The following is a 9,536-nucleotide window of genomic DNA, read 5'->3' on the forward strand; positions in this document are numbered from 1 at the left end:
AATAAAATGTGGAGCTGCTTCAGTGTTTCTGTCAATTTGTGCAGATCTTGACTGATCAGTAATGTTTGCAGGGTGAGTGCATTTTTAAAACAATTTGTGCAAACTGCACTACAAGGTGGAATATTTGCAAAATCATGACTATTCATGACAATGACCTATGAATATGTCAGTGCCATTAGGATGAAATTTCTGTGTCACCAACATTTAACATTAGACATATAATTCTAACAGCCTCTGTAAACGAATATCCTGGCTCGCTCGAAGCTGCCGTTTTCTGACAGTTTCAATCAAAATTAAAAATGCTGCTCTGAGACTGAGAGAACTAATAGTGCTGCTTGTTGTGCAGTTAGTTTCCAAAACACGTTATTCATGGTTACATACAATTTTAGACTGATGTGGGCCAAAGCCTGGCATAGCCTGTAACGTTATTATGACGGACACATTTTATGAGTGAACTTGGCTTTAAGTGACTTACAGGTTTCTTTGAAAAATACTTTCTTATATCCAGGTTCTTTCTTTTTGCTGCCATCCTCCTCTCCTCCTTGCAGGTCCTCGCAGAGCAGGCTTGCTGCTGCTAAAACTAAACAGAGCTCCCTGAAAGGCACAGCCTCACATTGGCCATATTTGTCACATGAGGTAGGACTCCAGTAGAGAACGTAATTTAACTCTTTCTGCGCCGCTGGATGAACGAGACGTTGACAGATCGTTTTTTTCTTACTATCGGGTTTGTTTTTCTTTACTCGAAGAGATCAAATTATTGGTGGGGACAATTCAATAATCGCTGGATATTGGTGGGGACATGTCCCTTCCGTCCATGCCAAATCTATGCCCTTGTATATATATATATATATCTTACACCAGGCAAGACCCCAGGTGCAGGCTGTGTAAAGATGCTCCAGAGACAATCCAGCACATAACAGCAGGGTGCAAGATGCTAGCAGGCAAGGCATACATGGAACGCCATAACCAAGTGGCCGGCATAGTGTACAGAAACATCTGTGCCGAGTATACCCAGATAGCAAGGAGACATTGAACAGATGTTGATTTTCCATCTGAACCATCAGGATTGAAATGTCAACACAAAACCAATGTTGAAACAACATTGAAATACTGATGAAACCTGACACTGACATTGAAATAACATTGATTCACTGTTGTTCTGTCATCGTTGATTGTTGATCTATTTATAGTTGACAAGGTGACAACAATCACGTTGAAAAACCATCGATTTATGGTTGCGCGGGAAATTAAAGCTGCTACCACTTGGACTATTCCGCAGCACCGCCTCTCACATTGGTACATCCCTCCAGGTAACCATTGTCTTGTACAGTAGAGCGGGACATTAGATGTACTCTCATCGGAATTGACCGGAGAAGGTATCAGTTCATGCACTGCACTGGCCTGCACCACGGTTAGTATAAGGTAAGAATGAATGACTTTTGTTCTATTCGTTATTTCCACGGTTGCATTTGAATAACAGTAAAAAAAGAAAAGAAAAGAAAAACCCAAAAAACTTGTTAATGTAAAGTTTCGGACAAAATGTGGGAGCCCGAAATTGTGTCTACTTTCATCTTACAATCCGGTGTTGTGCCAAAGTAGTTACCCCCGTCAAAAATTGTTTCCCCATTCACAGGAGCGCGCAAAGTAGGAGGAGCCACTTGCCCAGCTCCGTTCTGTACGCTACTTGTCACTGATCTGCAGTCGACGCAATAAAGAGTAAAAGCTGGAAAACAGCAGACTCGATGAATTTAATATTAGTTTCGTGACATTGTAATGTGCCGTGTGGAAGACAATTTACCTTAAACTGTACACTGAAATAACCTGCTGGGAATACTTTGTCTAGAAAAAGACTTTGATACTATAATACTGTAAAACCCGACGCGATCATGGAAACACGTCGCTCTCCAGTGAATTTACACTCGGTTTACACTTTGTAGCGAAGCTATCACGAAGGAGTTTATTTGCAAAATAAGTCACAGTATAACCAATAAGTACAGTAACTTTGGAGACGATTTCTTCTTCACAGCAAAAGTTATGGAGGGATACAAAATTTATCAGGCTGTGTGGCATCGGCTGCCAAAATGTGTGCCCCCCATCAATAATGCACCTTGGCGTTGCTATCACGAAAGAGTTTATTTGCAAAATAAATCACAGTATAACTAATAACTACAGTAACTTTGGAGACCATTTGCTTTTTTTAGATTTCTTAATTTAACATCTACATCTATATATGTAGATGTGTGTTCTCAACAATGTGTGCCATAAGAACACTAGCTGTGGACCTTTAGTGTCAACTATGTACAAGCGAAACAAATAAACACATCTTCTGGTGGTGGGCTTTTCACGCAGAGCTCGTGGAACCACCGCAAACACATCTCACACTGAATCTGTAAAAAAATAAATAATTACAAATCCCAATGTTAAAATTTCATTTATTGGAATTGATCATAACATTTAGCAGTCTTTCTTGATGTCATTACCCATTTGTTGTCAGTTGCATGGGTTTGTCAAGTCATCTGTTTGAAAAAGTGAAAAAAAAAATAGCACAGAGTATGCTACCTACTGCACTTATTACTTCATTCAAACAACTATATGGTTTGTTTCTACAGCCATCATGATGAAAATATTCATGATGTGAGAACACTGAATGGTGGAAAATGAGTTACCTGTCTCTAGGAGAGGAGTGGTGGCAATTTGCAGCCTGTGTGTGTTTATGGGCTTTTTTGTAGACGGAAAGTCTATTGACTCTTTTCGCAAGATCTTTTCAGCAAACTGAAAAAGAGATTCTAAGATGACTAAATAGGCTAATATCGTAAATGTTATTTTATAGTAATTTGTTTTCTGCGAATCAATTTCATTCTTTTATTGTGTAATTATCTTATATTCCATATATTCCATACATTTATTACAACACAACATTTCCAATATTCTCATATATATGTATGTATTACTGTTAAGACTCGTACTTTCAATGCAAAGACTCCACATGAGGTAGCGTCCACTTGTTTTATGTTTGACTGTGTCACAAGTCCATCTTGAGACGTTGCATCATTTTTTTTTTCGCATGAATGCCCTGAAAGACAAGTACAATAAAAACAAATAACATGTTTTAAAATTTTGGTGACACAAGGTGAACAGTATGGAGAGCTTAAGTGTCTGTTGAACATCAAGTTAGGAACACTGACCACACTGTTTTGTTAAAATCATTACTTTTTAAAAGTCTACAACGCATTTCTGTGAACAATTACTTGTGCTTTTTTCCCCCCGTTTTGGCCCATGATATAGAAATCAATCACTTACACAGTACACTTTGAAGAGATGTGGAGGAGGAGCAAAGATGAAATTCACACATGTATAACCTATGTGAAATTATTTTAGACATTTGTCTTATGTTTTAGTGCTAAACCTCTGCAACACTTTATGCAACTACTAAACATTATTCTCCCCGTGCTATATTTTCTAATGTAAAAACATCATCTCATACAGACATCAGGTCCTCAAATAAACATTGAAACATGGGGAGACTTCTCTTTCAAGGCAAAATTAACCCATAACACCACAATATCAGAAGGCCAACACAAAAATTTAAACCTGTTGCTGCTAGTTTTTTTAATTGTGAGTACTACCTGTAATTTTTTTTTTTTGATTGACATCATACTTATAATTGTCATAATAAACACAAAAATAACAACAGCAACACAGAGTTTAAAAAAGGGTCAAAATAAATTTAAACATTTATCCTTACCTTGTTGATTCCAAACAATTTTGGATACCTTGTTTAGTTTCTCCGAGTGGATCAAGATACAGCGACTTCTTTTCTTGTGGGTAAATGACCTACAGTAAAATTATGTGGAGAATTACATGTAATAATTCATGACTTAAGATTATCTGCATGCCATGCATTTGTCTTATAAAACTGATTTGATGAATATTGTAAATGCAATTATTATTATTTTTTACCACTAATGTCCAGTGATGATGTTCATTTACAGTTCCCAGAATGACTTCATGCTCCATGGGTTTGATCTTAAATTGAAACAAAAGAATAAAAATATTAACTTCAGACATTAAAAAACATGTTGTTTAGAGTCCTTTTTTATTAAAGCAATTTATGATATATTATGTATCATCCACTTATATAGTACTCTGCGACAGCCATGATTCACCCCTCATTTCTTTAACCTGTGCAAGAAGCTGCACTATCTTATATTTTTTACAAGTGGTTTTGCACATTACTTCCTCCAAGACTAATAAAGGTCTTTCTAAGGATTGTTTTTGGACATGGAGTTCATTTTCAATGCGATCCTTGTACCATCTGCAGAATAATGTTTAATGCTTTCTTAAGCCTCTTTAACAGTGACGTGTGAATCACTTCAGAATAAAAAGGTACCTATTAAAGAGATGAAGCAGTGTTGATGATTTCAAAAGAGATATTAGCCCAAATGTTTGCAAATCTCAAATCAAGCATTGATTGGAGTGTGTACTAAAAAAAAAAAAAAAAAAAAAAAAGGGGGAGGAAACCAGACAAGCAGAGAACAAAAGAACTGGCAAGTCTAATAAACTATCCACATCTACAAACCCCAGTCTCAATTCATTCTTTCTGCATGAGCTGTTATCCAATCTAAATCTGGATGTGTATATGATCTGAGATACTTAAACAATACACACAAGATTCTTTCTAGAGATACCTACCTTGAGTCTTGGAGCTTTTCTCTTCCAAATGGCAGTCATTGAAAATGAATCAATGAATGCTGCTTTTGCTGAATTATGATGATTGCGTTGTCTCTCCATGATCGCAAGATATGCATTAATAGACTGCGAATACAAAATGTAAACATTTTTTAACTGTTGTCAAGGAATAAAACACTGATAGTTGCATTGTTGTCAGTAAAGATCACTGTACCTCACTTTCAAACTCCATGTCCGGACCAATTTGTTGGATATCCCAGTAGAATAATTTGTAAGCACCAATTTTGGAGAGTAGAATGTGAGGACTCTTTCCAGCCCAGGCATCCATTATATCTTCAAAAAGTAATGAGAAAAAGAGATAAGTCAGCAGGACTAAATGTAAATCAAAATTTAAAATGCATAATTTCTTATGTAGTTGTCTGACAAAAGACGTGTTTCAGGGTAAATACTTTTAAGACTCTGATAAAATGGGCACATGGTTTAACATTGTATTTTGTAGAAAAAAAAAAAGAGCACTTAAATTTGCTTTTATTTGGGGGTAAAGTTATACTTACAATGTTCTATAAACAAATTTAAATTCATATTAATAAAAGAAAAGGAACACCTATTACAACAAATTTTTTAATTATGTTTAGTTGAAGCTACATGAATATATTTCAAAATACTCAGGCTCAAGGCTCGCACCTGTGGCCTTTACTATTACATAACCGTTTCTGGAAAAATGTTATTTTTCTCCACTAAAACTAGTTTTATTATCTTTATTCTATTTTTATATATTATCCTATTCTATAATTGCCGTTGTGGTCTGTGAGGCTGGGTCTGCTGTTGTGGTCTGTGAGGCTGGGTCTGCTGTTGTGGTCTGTGAGGCTGGGTCTGCTGCTGTTTGGGATTCGGTTTGTAGAGCTGTAGCATGTTCTGGTGCTGTACACTGTAAACCCGAACAAGTTGACTGAACTTAAAACTTTTGTGGAAACTGATTACCTCAAAAGATTTAAGTACACAAACTCATATCTTCTAAGTATGGGGGTACTCAAAATTTGTATTTATTGTTAACCTAAAAATTTAAAATTATATTTTATATTTTATTAATTGAGCTTTACTCAAAGACTGTATACTTTAATTTCAATATTTTTGTCTTTCTTGTAGTTTATTATTTTGATGCAACACAATGCAATTATATTACAACCTAAACTCAAATTATCTGATGATTAATTAAAAGATATTTATGTTTCAATGTTTGAGTGTAGACTACTAAAAAAAAAAAAAAAAAAAAAAAGGTACGGAAATTCAGTTACTTTACATTTTGTTTATTTAACATTTTTTCATGAAAATTTAAAAACATCACAAATGTTTTTATAAAACAACTAACATGGACATCGGCACCATAAAGTGAGCATTATAAATTCTGTGTAGAACATTTATCTTTTTATAAAATCACAAAGGACGACATCAGTCTTAATTGCATCTTTCTCAAAATACACAAAAATGCAAAACAAAAAGTCAAATATTAATCACTTTTTTTTTTTCAAATAGAAATGAAAAACAATTTTTTAAAATGGGTACAAAGACGATCAGCTTCCAAATAACCAGATAAGGCAGTCAAGTATAGGAAAATTAGGTAAACTGATGGAGTTAAATCCACCCAAAGCCTGTAGTAAACTTAAAGTGCTTAAAGTTCTTCAAACAAAGTGCTCAGTAACAGAGTGCGTGTCCTAACAAACATTGCCTTATATTCCTTAAGAGCATGTAGACAGGGGTTTCAGGGGTTTGCCGTCATCAAGCCCCATGAAGATATTTTGGACAAAGGCAAATGTGTGAACCAGCTTCCTGGGGTAGTCTAAATGCAGAGCATAGATCAAGCAAACAATAAAGCAAATGCATCTGCAAATCTGGGAATATCACGCATCACCTAGTCGCCTTTCACCACAACAGCCATGCTTGAGGAAGTAAAATGGACTAGACTGGGAAGCGCTGTCGGTAACCACAGTGAGAAGGGCAACTGAAGTGTCAATGAGGGTCGACTCATCCAATGCGTCCGCCTGGAATAGACACAGTATCAATGGTAAATGGCCTGTATTTGTATAGCGCTTTACACATTCAGTCATCCAGACATTCACACCCATTCACACACTGGTGATGGCAGCTGCAGTGTAGCCACAGCCACCCTGGGGCGCACTGACAGAGGCGAGGCTGCCGGACACTGGCGCCACCGGGCCCTCTGACCACCACCAGTAGGCAACGGGTGAAGTGTCTTGCCCAAGGACACAACGACCGAGACTGTCGGAGCCAGGGCTCGAACCGGCAACCTTCTGATTACAAGACAAACTGCCAGCTCTTGAGCCACGATTGCCCCAATTAAATAAGTAAGGTTGGTTTGAGAGAATGTGACAAGCATGACCTGTAATCTAGCAAAACATTCAGCAGTGTAGTGGGTTACTTTGTAACGAGTTAGGGTACTCTACTTTTTTTGAAAAATGTACATTAACGTGTTAGCTTCTTGCATTACATAATTTGTATTTTTGTTATTTTTCTAAAAAAATTTTTTTTATTTCATGACTTTATCTCAAAAAGAAACTAAATCTTGACTTCAGCCTGGTTTTTGGGCCACCTGCAGCATAGCCATAGTGCTGTGATACGCCTGTGCCCTGCTCCTGACCTGTGTGCATTTGTGTGTGAGGGTTTTCTAAAGAGAGGGTATTTTGTTTGTACAATTTGGTAGCTGCTAGGGTATTTGATGAAAGATTTTTAATTTTGTGATTATGCTTAGTTGTAGCTTCATTTAAAGGAAGAAGAGCTTGTGAATTGGAACCAACACAGGAAGAGAGATTGAAGCCATATGTGTAGAGGAATGCGGTGACATACGATACTACCTCCTGTTTTAACAGACAAGCTGGCGCTCTCCCCCTCTTTCTCTCCTTTTATGGGAATGTCTGAATTTCTATACATACAAAGTTACCTCCTTTTTCTGCAGATAAGCAAAAGGTTTTCTCCTTTTAAGGAAAATATTATCAGTTCCATACATGCCACTCCTACTGCTGTGGAAACTTGCTTGAAGTATAAATAAAGGATGTTCTGAATGCCCTGGGCGGTTTCTCTGTGTCACATGCGCATGTAAAAAAATAGATATCCGAGTTGTGAGTTTCTTTATCTTCTAACAATTTCTCCTCACATTTTCTTGGTCCTCCGAGCCGGAGGAGGAAGCATCGGTCGCTGTGTCCTGGCGTCGTGGAAACTGCACTGAAAGTCTGTCGACAGCCTTTTCGGAGTGAAAGTCCAGAGACGTGAAATTCGGGTTCTGGCCAGTGTTATTAAGTGGTCCACGGCGCTGGGATCCAGTGGCTGACTTTCAACATAGCCAGAGAAAGGGTACCTAGACCCGGGGCTTAGAGTACGCTTGGGGAGTGTGATCGTGTGTACAACGTCTCTTTATGTCTGTCTCCACGTTGGTTGAGTGTGGAGTAAGTGTATATGAGAGCATGAGGGTGGGAATGGATGTTTGTATATGTGTGTGCCTGTATTTCTGTGTCTATATGTCAGGTTGGGTGTCAGGCGCCACCTCTCTGGGGACATCTTAGGCCCTCCAAGGTATGGAGGCCTATCTCCCCCTACCACCACTTCCCCTGCCAGTGGCGGACTCCCTCAGACATCGGTGCGTTGGTGGTTCTTTGTGTCCGGGGGTGGGCGTCCAGGTACACACCGGCTCACTCCTTGGCGGCCGCTTATCGGGGCCTGGAGCCTGGGGCTTGCTCGGGCCACTTCGGAGGTGGGGTGCCCCCGGCCTCTCGGCCTGGGGCTCGGTCACTCAGGCACGGCTGGCTGCCGACGGAGCTCACGGGCGCGTCACTGCAACTCCCCCTGGCTTCTGCTCCGCGGCTGCTGAGTGAGCCCTCATCTGGGACTCTCCTCAGCTCTTTCTGGGACAGTGGCGCGGCTGCCCCTCTGTTGGTCTTCCTTGGTCTCTTGTGTTCTGGGGGCCTCTGGATGTCTGGAGTTTTGATCTCCTCCATACCTGCTTCATGCCCTGGAGGACGGGGCTGTGGCCCCCCCACACCCTCTAGCAGATCATTACATGAAGGAACCTTTTAAAAAACAAAAAACAAGCGCGTCCATGCTCACAGGTGTACACACGGGTGATCACACCCACAAACTACACCCTTTTTGGCTCCTACCTCAAAGCACACTGTTCTGTTGATCTTATGTGCTGCACAATAATGTTTAATATTTAGTATTTACTGTCATATTCCCATATATCATTGTGATGTTGTTTATTCTATTACTCTTGTTCTCTTCTGCTTGTTTTCTTTTTTCTTTCTCAACAGGTGACCCAGGTGATTGATATATGCATTTTTTCTTTTTTTTTTTTTCCTGCTCATTCTGTTGGTTTTTGTCTTTTGCCCTTCTCCCCCGTCCCTCTTCTCAGCTGTTTCTCTTTCCCTCTTTCTTTCTCCCCTTCTTTCCCCCAGTCAAGTCTGTCCCGTATTCAGTAAGTGAAAATAAAATAAACAATAAAAGGTGAATCAAATGGACCATTATGGCAAGGCTGGGATGGTCAATTTGGTAAAGTAAATCCGTTGGGCATCTTTCTTTGCATTTAGACAACAATTCTGATGCAAAAGAGCCAAACGGGACAGGCCAAAAAAAAAAAAAAAAAAAAAAGGACATAGCCAGAGAATCTTGGGAAGGTAAAGAAACCACTCACTTACACTCGCGTAAAGCGAATTTAGGAGTAATCCACCGAAAGGATCTAATAAGTCTGATCCACTGCACGGATGTGTAAAAAGAGTACTAATCCGCCGAAAGGATTTTAAATTGGGAACTTTTAGGACCGACCTGCCAAAAGGGTCTGC

General features: G+C 39.0%; 1 pseudogene; it reads right to left on the bottom strand.

The window, feature by feature from the left end:
- Positions 1–2,290: 2,290 nt before the first annotated feature.
- Positions 2,291–5,017, bottom strand: LOC146622220 (sentrin-specific protease 2-like; annotated as a pseudogene).
- Between the last annotated feature and the right edge of the window lie 4,519 nt (positions 5,018–9,536).

This window comes from Diplotaxodon limnothrissa, linkage group LG11 (genome assembly GCF_057381915.1).
Source record: "Diplotaxodon limnothrissa isolate DT_005_m linkage group LG11, D_limnothrissa_male_GT1.1, whole genome shotgun sequence".
Classification (NCBI taxonomy): Eukaryota; Metazoa; Chordata; class Actinopteri; order Cichliformes; family Cichlidae; genus Diplotaxodon; species Diplotaxodon limnothrissa.